Here is a 16,259-nt window from a genome sequence, read left to right as displayed (position 1 = left end):
AGTAAAATCAATTTTTTTATGCTTTGGTCATGACCGCAACGATATAAAAACATGCAATTTCTATTTTTCTATATATTGAAAAGATATATTTTTTTAACCAATGAAAAGAAAATGAAAAGAAAATTAATATTCTGTAATATAATAGAAGTTGTAAAATTTTGGAATACGTTTCTATTCTGTAGAGGGCCAAATAAATAGCCAGATGTAAAAATATGCTATTTGTGTAATTACAAAATCAATTTTTGTTGTTGTAAAAAACAAATATTAATACGTTTTAGGAAGTAACAGGCATAAAATGAAGATAATTATATAACTAAGGCTTATTTTTTACTAATAATTAATAGCATGTAATTTTATTTGCACGAAAGACGGCGCTGTGGTCATGACTAAAATTTTCGGTCATGACATTAAATTTTTGGTCATGACATTGCTTTATTATACATATAAAAATGTCAATGAATAATTCTAAAATAAAAACACCAAAACACCAATAAAAATAAAAATAAAAAACAATGTAACATCAAATAAATTAAACGGTCTAATTATGCATGATTTTTGTCTGTCAAGTCCAACTCTACGAAACACTAAAAAAAAAATCAATCGTTTTATGCTTTATTAAATAAAAAATCAATTATAATGTTGATAGTTTAAAATATTTAATGATATATGTTGCTGTTTTAGCAAAATTAATAAATGATAAAAAGTTTGAGTTGAAAATAGTAACGATTGTCATGACCACAACATATTAAGTTGCGGTAAATGACAGTTTTGGTCATGACATAAATTGAGTTATTACTGTACCTTATCAGCTCACCATATGTACTGTATGAATGGTACAATGATGTACATAACATTGCAGAAACATTAAATAAAGCCGTTTGGAACAAGTTTACTATGTGAAATATTTGTATTATCGTGTTTTAGAACATTCGGTCATGATCAACCATAAAGGAACTAATAAAAAAAAAGATACTTACAACGGGATTTTCTTCTAAACCTTTTGACCTACACTGTTCCTTTCCTGCCATCAAAACTTTTAGTAGTTTATGAGCCTTCTTTTATGAAGAGTAATAATTCAAAAGGCAGTAACTCTATTTTAAATAGCAGATTGCACAATCGTTTCGGTCATGACGAAATATTAAGTGACACAAAAATATACAACAAAATTTTAGTAGTATGATCAAAAAACCTACTGAATAAAAAAAGAAACATACTTAGGAGAAATGTATTAGAATAAATAAGACAAATAAAACTGAAAAACAAATTAGATGCGTCAAAAAACCCACAGAAAGTGGAAAGTCTATCATAGGGACACTGATATACGTCATTGATACATGATACAGTGACATTATTTTTCATTATTAAAATCAAACTTTAACATTTTTGCACATCAATACAAAAAGGAATATCTTTTTATTTAATATTTAGAACAAAATCAGGGAAATTTTGTTATATTTAACAGGAATATTAGAGTGTTTATCATGAGTGACACAATTTGTCTCAAATTTGTGGAATCACCCACTTACATAATCGCCATGTTTTTACGCAGTTCTGTTTGGAATTGTAGTTTGGGACACAAAAGCTTTTTTTCCTCTGGTGGATTTAAATACAAAAGGTGCGTGTTTTCCTGCATTTAAAGAATGCATTCCATACATTGCAGTCTAGAGTGACGTTTATTTATTCGTCTGTATTGATTTAAAGATAGAATTTTGGAATCTATATCCATAATCAGGATATCAGAAACATTGAAAGAGATACAAGAGGTACAATCAAACAAGTACCAGTGATAGATTTTCATATCATTTCTAATCTTCGATAAAAATGAAGTAATTGTTAAATTTATGAGAATATTATCAAAAATAAACAATTAAATTGTAAAGGGTCTTATTGTAAAGGTGGTTCAATTCAAGGTCAAGAGTTCAAATTTGGTAGTACCCAAGAAAGGTCATCTCAAGGAAAACGTCTTAAAAATTAAAAAAGATGTCAAGGAAATCAAAAGTTATCGCCGATGTTAAAGTTTTTGCAGACGGAGAGACAAATATCTTAATTGGACTTATTGAGAAAGGGCACAGGCGGACAGGGAGAACCTGGAATAAAATAATTAAGCAACTTTTTTGCCTACATGTAGTGATAGTTTTCCATTGAGCTAACTTAAAGAAGAGTTATTCCCCATGGCCGCCATGTTGTAGGGCATTATATAACTCTCCCAGATTCCTTAATTATTCAACCAAGTATTAGTTCAATATTGTTACATGTATACTGATTACTGAGGTAAAGCTAACTCTATTTTTCTTACAGAACGCCTCTATTAATTCATTTATTCTTTCTCTCCCATCAAAATTTCTTATGCCATTCAGGCCATTATGCTGGGCGTAAAAATATGGCATATTTACATTGTAGATCAAAAAGTATCATCTGTATCTAACTGAAATGGGTTTATTGATTTATTCATTTCTTTATCGTCTTTCATATGTCTGTCTAACTATAAGGTTCAGCAGAATGGATTTAAAAATATCCTATATATTAAAGAACAGCTAATGGTGCTATTTACAAAGACAGTAACACGAATATTTAAACCTGGTGAAGATTATTTCGGACACATTGAACGTCAGGGGAAAAATCACTCGTCTTTTGTGGAACAATAAAAGGCTTTAATTTTATGGCAAAAGGATGACTTTGTAAGGTAATTTAATAACTATATTGCTTGAATTACTTATATATTATATAATAACTACATATCTAAATCTTCTACTTTGATATTATATCTACTTTCGTTTTAAGTACATGTAAGTTGGCCTTCCTTAAACTTACACGATTCAATAAGTGGAAAATGTTTTCATTTTTTTAATTTTTGTTAAATATGCCTCTAACATAAAATTTACAAAATTAAAACATCGAAGCTAATTTATATTTGGCACTTTTTTATTCTCATGTTCATTACTAAATCTAAACATAAAAAAATGATGGCCTTATAATGAAGAAAGGGGCCTCTTTCAAAAAAGATAAATTCAGGGCCGCTGGGTCAGGGGTAACAGGGGGGTACTTTGACTAAAAATAAATTAATGCTTTGAAATCTGCCCTTTGATAAGCAATGGGGCCTCTCTCAAAATTTGTGAATTTCATGTGAATTTCATGTCTTTTGGATTAAAATACGAACCAAATACAATCGCTGGAAAGTTGTTACATGATACTCAGGTGAGCCTCTTGTTGTTAAATATGCCTCTAACATAAAATTTACAAAATGAAAACATCGAAGCTAATTTATATTTGGCAAAGACACTGGTGCTTGAGAATAGTATAAACCCAACTCCACATTCACCTTTCACTCCTTCCCATTGAATATACAATCCGGGTTCAAAGATATATCTATATATATTTTACAGTGGTTTTAAAAGATACAATCATTTGATACAATGATATGAATATAGGAAAGAATTCCTCACTTTTAGCAAGGGGACAATAGGGTAATATTGTTCAGACTTTTCTTTATTTTCTTTTTACAATTTCAATATTTTTTCCAGGAGAAATGAAAATGTACGTGCATTCGTGTCCCCAGAACATTACAAAGGCATTAGAGTCCTCCACCAGGCTTGGATGTGGTCAGGACAAGTATGGGAACGACCAGTATCTCTGTGTCCCTAACACAGACAAAACAGGACTTATAGAACTATGTTACAATGGAACCATGGGAATTGTAAAAAGAGGTGAGCAATAAAAGAAATTTAGCTTTTTTGTCATGGTTTAAGTTTCAAACGAAAATTTAAGCATCTTAGAATGTATTCTTTAACACACACACACACACCCTCACACACACACACACACACACACACACATATATATATATATATATATATATATATATATATATATATATATATATATATATATATATATATTCTTTCTTGTTTGCATAAATATATACTTGTATAGGGAACTGTTTGGAAACCGATGGGGAGAATCTTTACTGGAGCAACTGCCTTGGATTTTTATCAGGTTGTCCTGGAAAGGAATATCAAAGCAATGAAATATACCAATGTAAGATTCTTGAACTATATCATAATTTATATAAAAATGTTCAAATTAAAATCGCCACACTACTGTTTGTATTGAATCTTTTTTTTATCAAATGGTATTTTTTATCAAACGATTCATTATCATTTAGATTTTGCCTGTCAAAGCATCAATGCAGAGCACAATTGCTATCTTGCTGAATCATCATGTCCTAATATGTAAGTAAATAAGAATGTAGTATTTTAAATTGTAGATTTTTGATTAACTTACGTTTTCATTTTGTCTGGAAAAACTTATTTAGCTTGGAATTTCTATATTACACTATACATGTAGTTCACTTTCATTAACACCGTGGTTCTCTACAAAAAAGACGTTTAAAACTTGTTAGAAAGCAGTCTCAGAGCCGTCCTAAGATTCTTATCTGGATGTTCTTAGCTGTGCCTGTCCTAGAAAGCCTTCTCAGCGACCCAAGAAGATTAGCTTCTGTAGGAAGAGTTCATAAATTAAATATGGGGATCTCACTCCTAATTGAGATGCTCTCTCCTCCATGGTATCTGCCTCTGATTTTTTTAGGTTCGTGTTTGCTCTGCTTCTATTCTATATTGTTTTATAGATTTTTAATCTTGAATACTGTTCGTTATCTTCATACATTTCATCCTAACAGAGAGTATCAATGAACAATTTTTATACAGACAGATGGAATAGATGCTCAACTATTATGCAGATTTTGAGAAAAAAAAATCTACTGATAGATGGATTGATTCAATCTTGCTTTTGTAATATATTTGATTTTTTTTTAATCATAAAGAGAGGTCACCTCATACCGTTGAAGGGCTTTTAATTTAGACCTAATATAGACTATCACCTTGTGTATTAATGATTCTTTACCGTGAAAATGCTTTCTGCGATAGAAGATCTCAGTTTTAAGATCTCATCAGAAAGACATGTCACTTTCACTTCTATAGTTCCGCATCGGGTCTTATTGGTACAGTGTTCTGGAATATTTTCATCTTTAAATAATTCAATTCTTGTTGTTATCGGTATTTAATTGTATAAAAAAATTACTTGATATCGTATAAAATGTGTTGGCTACGTCACAATGACTTTCGTAGTTCCGGGTTGGGTCTTGTTGATGGTGTACTCTCAGACTGGAATATCTTTATTTTAAAATAGTTGTGACAAAATATTAGACAGGTTTCACTGTGTTGAAATTAAATCTACACTACCTGGGGGTGCTTCCGTGTCAATATGACTGAACACAGCTATGCTGTTCATGAGAAGAATATTTGAAAAAAAATTCACGATATACCTCAATGTAAAAAAAAATGATCCAGTATTATGACCCCATCTAATTCTTTGCGACCATTATTTGAACAAACAAGGATCAGTACTACATGTAACTGCGGATGCTTCCAAATCAATGTGACCAAACATTCCTATGCCTATTCTTAATTTTTTTTTCCTGATCCATTCCTACTTAAAAAAAAAGTTTATCCCGATTATGAACCTACTCCCAGGGGCTATGATTTTAACAAACTAACATACTGTATACACTACCCGAGGATGTTTCAACTTTGTTCAACTTTGTATTTATATTGACCAACACATTCTGGATGATACGCGATACGCTTCATCCTGTGTTCTCCACACATACAGACGATTTTCATTTGTCATCACTATCTGGGTATGAAAAATCTCTTTTGATATAATAGTGTTGCATTATACATGTACTATACCTAAATAGTAGGCAGGGTTTGACACATGGTGCACTCGCCTCCGGCTCGTACACTTTGTGTCAAACCCTGCCTACTATTTAGGCATAGTACATGTACATGCATAATGCAACACTTTTGTAATTATTATGCTGACTGTTGTAATTATTTATGTGGCAATCCATTTGACTTTTTCCTGAAAATATCGGTGCTAACACAGCGCATTTGCAAGAACTCATTCAAAATCTTCATGCTAAAATTGGTTGAATGCTACGTTATTTTGGTTACTAGTATTTTCTCTAAATTAGGCAGGATTTTCTGTCCCAAAGCAACTCATCTTTATTTTCAGTAAGACTGATTTGTTTGCAGACGTCGATTCTCATTGATAATTTTCCTTTACATCCTTCAATCAAGCGTTATATAAAAAAGCGTTTTGATGACCCCATGACATCACTTCATCGTACAATATGTATGTAATTAGTTTGAAACTTAGTTGTACACACTTATCTAACATTCCTTAGAATGTGGCGTAATCGACAAGGCATCGGATTAGCAACCGCATGGTCGTGAGTTCGAGTCCCGGCGTGTGCACTGAAAATTTTATTAAGTAAATAAGGCCGTGCACTATTTCGGCACAGTATGCTTACGCTATATAAATCCTTAGTCCACTATGTGAGAATAGTAGGGAATGGGTTATATAGAGACAAACTGACAGGAAGCACAATAATTTCCAATAGTCATCAAATTTCTAAATTTTCATATGTTTACACGGCGTTTTCGGTTCATTTCTGACACAGTGAGAGTCTTCCTTAGTTTGTGCCTATGAATGCCATGAGAAGGATATGGAGATAACGAACAGTATTCAGTCTCAAAGTCAATCAAACAATATACAAAAAAAGAGCAGAGCAAACACAGACCTCGGAAACATTAGAGGTGGAATCAGGTGCCATGGAGGAGTGAGCATCCCCCTGCCGACCGGTCACACCCGCCGTGTGCTCGTTGCCATAATCAGGAAATAACGGAAAAAATCCGTCCTCAAATCAGTGTACAGTGGACCCTCATTTATCCGGACGCTTTGGTTCCCGGTCAATTTGTCCGGATATGTGAAGCTTCCGGATATCTGAATCACCAGTTAAACAAACCAAAATAACATTTAAAAATTTCGTTCCGATGAAAAATCGTCCGGATACTGAAGCATCCGGATATCTGGCGTCCGGATATCTGAAGGTCCACTGTATAAATAATGGACTAACAATTGTTATGAAAAACGTCAGTCAGCATTTGATTCAATGATAAAATGTATTTGCTGACAAGGTCATTGTATCGACCGTGGAACTGACGAAATGATGACTTTAAACGAGACTGTTGATATTCTTGTTCCATCAACTTGCTTGTCAATAATTTACCTAGTTTAAGAAATTGTTCATACGTAGAGCATGCTCTTGCGTATCGAAGCAACTGAGATATATATACTCCGTTTGCTGATGAAGGTATATTGCTGCACAAGTAAGGGAAGTTCACGATAGAAAAGTTTAAGTCGTCACGTTTATCATATAGCTTGGTTGTTAGATTACCATTAGTATCTTTTTCAAGTAAAATATCCAAGTATGAAGCAGAAGTATCAGACTCTGTGGTATCTTTTATCTCAAGCTCACTAGGATATATCGTATCGACGAAGGAATGGTAATAATCATTATTAATTGATAATACGTCGTCGATATATCTAAATGTCGAGTTGAAGGCCACAGCAAGTGTTTTCTTCTTTTCACACATAAGATTTTGCATAAAATTCTGCTTCATATGAATATAAAAATAAGTCTGTTAATAACGGAGCGCAATTTGTACCCATGGGAATTCCAGTAGATTCTTGGAATACCTGGTATCCAAAAACCACATTGATATTGTCAATCAGAAACTCAAGCATCTTCTTGATGTCATCTTCAGAGTATTTATGTGTGCAATCAGAATCTGTTTTAACAAAATAATTTAGCAAATGACCAATGACGAGGTAAGTAAATTTACGAGTTCCATTTTTATTGAAGAAGCAGCTGTAAATGATATCAAAAAGCCTGAATTTTAATTTGTCGTGGGGAATTGTTGTGTATAAAGTTTTTAAAAGTGGTAAATTTTTAAGCTGTTGATTTTTGTAAAGTCTTGTGATTTCAAATTGTCCAAAAGTTCTTTAGATTTTTTAAAAAGTATATACATCTGATAGGTATATATATATTGAATATATAGTTGCACAGTACTCTTGAAGTTTTTCCTTCACTACTGTCAATATCTTAGTGAGAAGAAACGAAAGAGGCTTGGTCTGAATATTTTCCGGAACCTGCAATGTATCTTTGTTTGTAAGGATTCTTATGAAGTTTCGGGGGGGGGGGGGGCGAATCCAATATATATTAGGTAGTTCAAATTCATTTTGGCTCTGTGGAATATTAAAAGTATTCAAAACTAAGAGGTGATTTTTTTTTCCTTAGTGAGAAGTATGAGTATAAGTAGGATTACCACTTGTAGAATTAAATCCAAGTTCTTCTAGAATGAAGAAACGAAGACAATGTTGTTACCTGCTTTGTCGGCAAAACAGTACATACCCATTTTTTTCAATCTATTTAATTCTTTTTTCACTTCTGGTTTATTGAACACAGAAGGATATATGGTTTTCATTTTGCCCCTCAATCTTTTAAAACGTGGCTTTAACATGGATCTGATACATTTAATCAATTCTGAAAAGGTGTCAACGTCTTCTTTTTCATATCTGGTACCATCTTCTGGCGTAATTTTTGTCAGAATCCATAATATTTATGAAATTCCGACGCCAGTTGAAGGATCAGGGTTCCCTACATTTAGGACCTTTTAAAATAAGTGATCTAAGGTCCTCATTATTAACTATATTTACGTTACCAGTAATAACGTGTCCAGTAGGACTATAATAGTTATAGGATGAAGAAGAACATGGACACGAAGGAGGATTATGTTTCAGATAGTCGTTATCCAGGTCATGTAAAGTGTTTTTGTAATTGAAAAGTTTGAAAGCAATGGTCGATGTATATTTTTTGGAAATACAAGGTGTAGTCTTTAACTTGAAATATGATGGAAACAAGGCTGGGCCCTTTTGTGATTGATAATATTACTTATATTAACCGCGTCAATTCCTTTATTTGCTTATTAAAGTTTATGGAAACACGGGTAGTTTTAGTTGCATTTTCTTCCGTGAGACGTGCGTGTTTAAAAAGTCTATGATATGCAATAATGGAGTTTCCTCTGGACAGTCCTAACACACACTTTGTTAGTAGCATGTTGGTTGAAATGATCAATAATTTCATTCAAAGTCTGACTTCTTTTTTTCTTCACAGTCCGAATCAAAATTCTGTCACTCCTCTCAACAATTGGACTCTTCGTACATTTATATGAGCTCTTTTCCATACTTTCTTCATTAATAAATTTCTTCACAAGTCTAGAAATTTAGATTCCTTGACAGACAATATTTCTGCCAAATCACTTTGTTCTCACCTTGTAGGTACAAATATAAAGCCAGTTTTCCTTGCTCCTCTGACATTTCTTGTCTAGAGAGTTAAAAAAAAGCAACTGAAATTGGGTGCAAGCCAATAGTCTGGATACCCCATATAATTTGTATCAACGTAACTTAAAAAAAAAATTTGTTTGATTTTGAATTATATATCAAAATGCACAGAGAATAAAAGAAACATTCGGGAAAAAGTTGCATCAATTTTGGTATGTCACTGTAGGTATATGTAGTATATTTCAGATAGAAATCATACCCCTATATAATTAGTATCAACGCAAATTAAAAAAAAGTGTTTTGATTTTGAATTATATATCAAAATGCACAGAGAATAAAGGAAACATAAAAAACTTCGGGGAAAATTGCATCAATTTTGGTTTGTCACTGTAGGTATCTGTAGTATATTTCAGATAGATTTTAAAATCTTTTGGCCAGTGGTTCAGTAATGTTTGGAGGATAACTTATTTCTTCATTATCTCCCCTTGAAAGAGAGATTGGTACTTTGATTGAATTTGACTTCCCTTAATCAAGGAATGTTTAATGTGTAGTAAGTCTGCTTGAAATTGGCCCAGTCGTAGATCTGAAAAAAGTGTAAATTGTCAAAAATTTTACAGACGGAAAAAAACGAACAGATGTACAAAATGTAATCAGAAAAGCTCATTGGTGCATTGATTTTAGGCACTTAAAATGCTTCAAAGTTAAAAAATGGATTAGTGGAAAAGGTAAAATAGAAAACTGGGCATGGCAGATCAATATATTCCCTTTGTGTACTTGCAGAGTGAGGAATAGTTTGGATATATACATGTAATTAGTCGCTATTTAAAAGAGTCCTAGAACTGTTGCATTGCCATTTTTATACAAATGTGCATTTAAAGAGCAAGAGCCATCTTATGCATAAAATGGCCCTGTACTTATATCAAATAATTAACTATCACACTCTTTCCATTTTCATATATCAAAATAAAGTAGCACTTGGTGCTTTCATGTTCTATAATGAAATTTCGTTTTGAGAATCTAAATATTTGAAAACAGGCTTTGAGAAACTGTATTGTTCTTAAAATTTGCCGAAAATATTCTTGTTTGACTACCTTCAGCAATGAATTAAAATATGAGCACAGCCCACGATCCAAAAAATAAAACATGTTTTTGATCTTCAGAAATAGGCCTTCCATTATGTATTGGCCTATTTTGGATCAGAGGTTGTGCTCTATATGAAATACTGAAAAAATGCTTTAACTTTAGGTCATTTTCAAAGGAATTTACAGGATATGAGGAAAATGACGCATTTTATGAGGTCATAATGCATTGACTTGATGTGATATTACGTCACAATTAATAGATACGTGGTCACCAACAGTCCAAGTGATAAATACTGCATTAGCAACCTAAACTGAGCAGTTTTGAATTTTCAGAAATTCTCAGGGCCAAATAAGGCCCAAAGTGGCTCTACATCTTTTTCTAGATTTATTTCACGTAAATATCTACTTTCAGGAAATTTCTAAATTTTATTGAAAATTAAGTACGTGTTTTGTAAGAGAACTATAGGTGTTATATGAAAACATCAGCACGAGCTCAATGTTTGATAATGATTTACCCGTGATCAATTAATATATGCAAATATCTGAGCAGGTCAGACAATGCACGTTTTCTAAAGAAGATGGGTGCATTTGGCATGTGATATGCAGGAATCCATTGTGCGAAACATTTATTATTTTAATGTCCATGATTTGGTTGGCTGAACATAGCTGGTCAGATTTTACAAACACGTCCATAGGTTTTTTTATATAGTTTGAAAGATCTATCAGATGGTAACATTTATGTCCGTTTTTCCTAGGGGTACTTTGACATAGTAATGTTTCACAAAAAATAAACACCAAAAATATGTAATGCATAGATGTATGATACGTAAATATGTATATTATAGAATAGAAGATTGGAATAGATTTCTCTCGAACCAAACTGAACCAAAATTTATCTAATTCAAAATTTTAATACATCAGTACATAAAAAGAAATTGACAAAATAAATGGTTGTTTGGATAAACTAGAACTGTCCAATGGGGACAAATACCCCCGATGTGTTTTTCAGAGTAGGTGCCAATTCACAAATATTTTATGGATCTATTATAAGATGTTCACTATTGTATTAAAACAAATCAGGTGAAAATATAATTGCATGTTCAATATATTTTTTTTCAATTTATGAATCTAGGGTGCAACCAAATAAAATATCAATATTTTTTTTCATATAAAAAAAAATAAATTGCAATTATTTGTTATGCTACTCTGCAAATTAATTGTTGGAAAAAAAATATTATACAAAATCAAATTACTCTGTATAACTTTATATCAAATTCATTTTAAAAATAATAAAGTACCCCACCACACCATAATACTCCCGTCAAATATTGTTCATTCAATTATTAAAAACAGTTTAGAGTGCGAGGAAATCATGGCAACCTTTAAAAGGATTTCCATAATTTTTTTAATTCCATTTGATATTTGTTTAAACATCTCCTGTGGTGTAAGCATTAATTATAACAAATAACCATCAAATGGTTGCATTACAGCTTGACAAATATATCAATTTAACTAATTAGCATTAAAACTTAATCTATAACAAATTTATTTTAGAAATAGAGGGCAGGCCATCAAATGACATATGCTATTTAAACTGACCAGCAGTTCTTCTGTCTAATTCCCAAGGACAAGAGCTCCTTAATCAGAGATAACAGCTAAGAGAAATGATTGAGACAACTAGCTTTCTCACACTGAACTCATTAATTAATCTTTGACTGGATGCATGTCCACTAATTAATGCCAAGGGACAAATTTTCTGTTATCAAAATTCTCCTTGACCAGTGCTTGATTATTATAGCCCTGGGAGAGGTAGATTATCTCTTATAAAATAACGTTTGATATGGATTGCTGTAAAGTATATAATAAACAAATATTTTTTAAATCTAACATTTTTTAAATAGGGATTCAGCAAGACTCTTACATTTTTGGGATTGTGTAATTCAATAGTAAAAGACAGGTTTTTTTTTAAACATTCATTTACATTAGAGGTCACGGTGACCTTAAAATAGGTCGTGACACACCTTCTACCCAAGATTGCATAAATTGTCCCAGTTTGATGATTGTCAGTCTAATAGTTTTCTAGTTATGAGCCAAACAAAACCATAAAATAAGAAAAAAAAAACCTGTAAAATGCATAAAAATCATCCAATCATGATGAAAATACCAGGTGCACACCTTCATATGGTGAATTACAAGTGAAAAAAAATCAGACACATCCATCCAATAGTTTCTGAGAAACGGTTCGGATAAAATTTTGTCTACAGACGGACGGACGGACAGACAGATGGACATGCTGATTCTAATATACCCCCCTAAACTTCGGTTATGGTGGTATAAAAAAATAATAAAGCCGCGTGTCAGGCTCGATTCGAAATTTTTTCGCTTCAAGTTAACTGAACAAGTATCCAAACTTACTGAGCTATAACCGCTACCCATATACAGATGATTTTAAAAGGACAAAAAAGCACCACATTCACACATTTGGATTTTTGGGGGAAAAGTTTATTTTTCATGGTCTCTGGGTCTTCTCTCCATTTTTTAAAAATGTGTATTCGTTTCTTTGAAAAAACACACAAATAACGTCTCAAAATCATGGAGAGAAGACCCAGAGATAGAAATTTTTAGAACAACGTGTTTAAGAATGTACCATTTTGTACCAATGTCTGATCTGGCCAATTTTCAAGTTATTTTTTAGCAAATCAAAGCTCAATTTCGGGAAAATATTTTCCTTTCCAGTTGTACAGAAACCCGATGAATAAAAAAAATGTTAAAATTTTATGTGACATGTCGATACAATTTTCACTTTTCAATTACGCCCAGATTCCTGCCAAATGTCAATCAAAGGCGCCCTCGTTCTATGCGTTCTCTTATTTGTACTTGGATTTATTGCTCTTCTAGATTTTTTAAAATTATATTTTATTGTAGAGATATTAAAGGAATGAAGCTTATTTCAACTTATGGTATACGATATATCATAACTTGGGGCACTTTATGCTTTATAAACCACAAATTCCTTATAATTTAATTTCAGTGTTGACAATGAGACAATTTTACCTCCGGAAAAAGGCTTCAGATATAGCATATTTAAAAGTAACGTCAAGCGGAGCAATACGTTTTTGAAGTAACTCATTGTGACGTAGGAAAGTTATGTTATACAAAATATTATATGATCCTTTGATGATTCAGCCAATGAAATTGCTTGATACAAGTGAAATTAAATTATTAAATTATATTACCATTCTTCATGTTCATTGGACCCATTACCAGTTTGTATAGGTTATATTAAGCTAAGGTAATCCACAAGGCCTGTTTGCCTCAATTTTTCCTTTGCTTACATAAACTTGATTTGTCTTTATCATTTATAGCACATTGAACACTACTTCAAACAACACCACACTGAACTTGCAACCAACAACACCCTTTCCAGAAACATCATCCCATGTAGCAGAGATTGTGGGTAGTGTTGCTGCCTTTCTGTTAGTACTTGCTGTTATTTTGATATTAGCTGTTTTTCTATGGAGAAGAAAAAGGAGTCAGAAAACTGGGACACAAGAACTTGGTATTCGATATGAAGATGGTCTGTATATTCTGTATTTCAAAAAAATGTATCATTCTTCTGAATTAGAGTTAACCTTTTAATTTATTTCTTATTCCCCTCTTATTTTCTTTCGTTTTAGTTGAAGTTAAAGAGTTGTTGCTAGAAAAGGAGGATGCAACCCTGGGTAATTATTCGGGAATATTATACTGTGCTGCCTGTTTTTTGAACTGAATAGAATAGAATAAAATATTAGGATATTATAATGAATCTCACTAATTTTAGACACAATCAAAACAGGAGAGGAAAATGACAACAATACACAAGAGCAGGAAGAGAATGACGGAGAAATTGAGAATATTAATGAAATATCCAATTATCAAAAACAATTAAAAGTGTCTATTCATGAAATTGATGCCAGAGGTAACACTAACATCAAACTCTTTTCTTCTGTCTTTCTCCAAAAATAATTGGGGAATAATGCTTTAATCTTTGATAAAGCTTGTTTAATTAATTGGGGATGTTTTCGTAACAATTGATTAATATACTTAAGGTATTTCATCCCTTACAGCCTAAGATTCAATGAAATTAAAAAGATGTATACGGTTGGAATACTCATTATATTTAGACATAATTTCCATTTATCAAAATATATTACTTTAAGCATGTACGAATGGAAGTGTCCTAATTTACTGAAAAGTAATAAATCAATTTTAAAAATCTTTACGGTAAAAAATGTTTTTAATTTAATGTCATTATATTCCTCCTGCTTTAATGCATATTTCTCTACTTTAAAATGATTTGAAGTAATATCAGGGTGTTATATATACACGTGATGAATATTGAAGTATAGAGAGTTATGTTCTATTAGAAATGGAAAACCTTAATTTAATCCACATCATATTGTAATTAAGCTAGCTGTGTAAAAAGGATTCTTGCAGAGACAAATCCCTTGCACCATTTCTTCAACATTTCAGGTAAAAAAGAAAAGGTGTAATATTTGTTTCATATAATAATTAAACAGAATGATCCTCTCTTTTGTTTACTCATGTGACCTATTGGTATCTGTTTTCATCCGCCTTCGTGCATCGTGTGACGGCGACGTGCGATATGTGTAAAAAATTGAACTTTTTTCGTCTTCTTCCTGTAAACAGCTCAACGTATTCCTGCCCATTTGGCATACCGGGTATACGACTGTAAATTTCATGGTGCCCACCCCCCTTTCTATGGGGTTGCTGTGAAGTGGAGCAAAAACCCCTTAAATGATGAATGATGCAATCCTTATCAATATTTTTCTTTACATCTGAATACATGTATCAAGCTGTTTAAACTGATGAAATAAATGTTATAAGCATTGCGTCGTTTTCCAAAATTGTGAAATTCATAGCCTCAGGGTTAGGGGTTCTGGTAGTAGCGTGGAGCTCTTTTGATTATATATGTAGTGAAAATACATCATTTCTTTCAAAATCGTCTTTTCAACTCCTAAGTATTAAGCAAAGAATCTTAATTCAGATTTATGCTGTTAAATGGTGTCTGTTCCAAAATTTTGAATTTCATATCCCCTGAATAAAGGATTCTGATGCTAGGGCAAGGTTTTATTAATTATGTAGAAAATGCATTAATTCTTTGAAAATTTCTCCTCTGCTCATTATACCGATGATCTGAATACATAGTTATGATGTTATGATGTGGAAGGGTATCTCTTCAGGAATTGAGAATTTCATGTCCTCTACGTCTGGGGTCGTGGTGTAAGGATGAAACTCTACCAATTCAATAGTGAAGATATTTTTTTCGTGGATAATCTCCCCAACTTCTGGGTCTTTGTCATGATCTAAGGATAATGTTATGACGAGCAGGGGTGCTTTTTTCAGAATTTTGAATCCCTGTTGGGGGCTGTAAATTGGAAGCTCTAATAATAATATTCTGAAAACGAGTTAATAATTTAAAATTTGTTCTCTGGTATTATTCAAACATTTATGATGAAGGGGGTATGTGGCAACCACTATTGAGATAATTATTTTAAAAGTGGCTGAGAGTGCATTTCATAAATAAAAATTGATTGCAACCACTTATGAAGTTATTATTTCAATAGTGGTTGAGAGTGCATATCAATAACAAAACATAGGTTGCAACCACTATTGAAATACTTATTTCAATAGTAGTAGAAAATGCATTTCAATAACAAACATAGGTTGCAACCACTATTGAAATACGACAACTGTTGAAAAACTTATTTCAATAGTAGTTGAGAGTGGATTTCAATAACAAACATCGGCTGCCTAACTCTGAATAAGGGGAAACCTTTTGATTTATTTCTTAATCTTCTCTTCTTTTTTTCGTTTTAGTTGAAGTTAAAGAGTTGTTGCTAGAAGAGGAGAATGCAACCCTGGGTAATTATT

General features: G+C 32.1%; 1 long non-coding RNA gene across 1 annotated transcript; it reads left to right on the top strand.

The window, feature by feature from the left end:
• The first annotated feature begins 3,947 nt into the window (after positions 1 to 3,947).
• LOC134238865 (uncharacterized) lies at positions 3,948 to 14,068 on the top strand. The gene is made up of 4 exons (XR_009986109.1): positions 3,948 to 4,035; positions 4,163 to 4,229; positions 13,691 to 13,902; positions 14,003 to 14,068. It is a non-coding gene; the product is annotated as an uncharacterized LOC134238865 (long non-coding RNA).
• The last annotated feature ends 2,191 nt before the right edge of the window (positions 14,069 to 16,259 follow it).

The sequence above is a fragment of the Saccostrea cucullata genome, unplaced genomic scaffold (assembly GCF_032062105.1).
Source record: "Saccostrea cucullata isolate Sc308-1 unplaced genomic scaffold, CSIRO_AGI_Scuc_v1 ctg14067, whole genome shotgun sequence".
In the NCBI taxonomy this organism is placed as follows: domain Eukaryota; kingdom Metazoa; phylum Mollusca; class Bivalvia; order Ostreida; family Ostreidae; genus Saccostrea; species Saccostrea cuccullata.
This window is presented reverse-complemented; position numbering and strand designations above follow the sequence as displayed.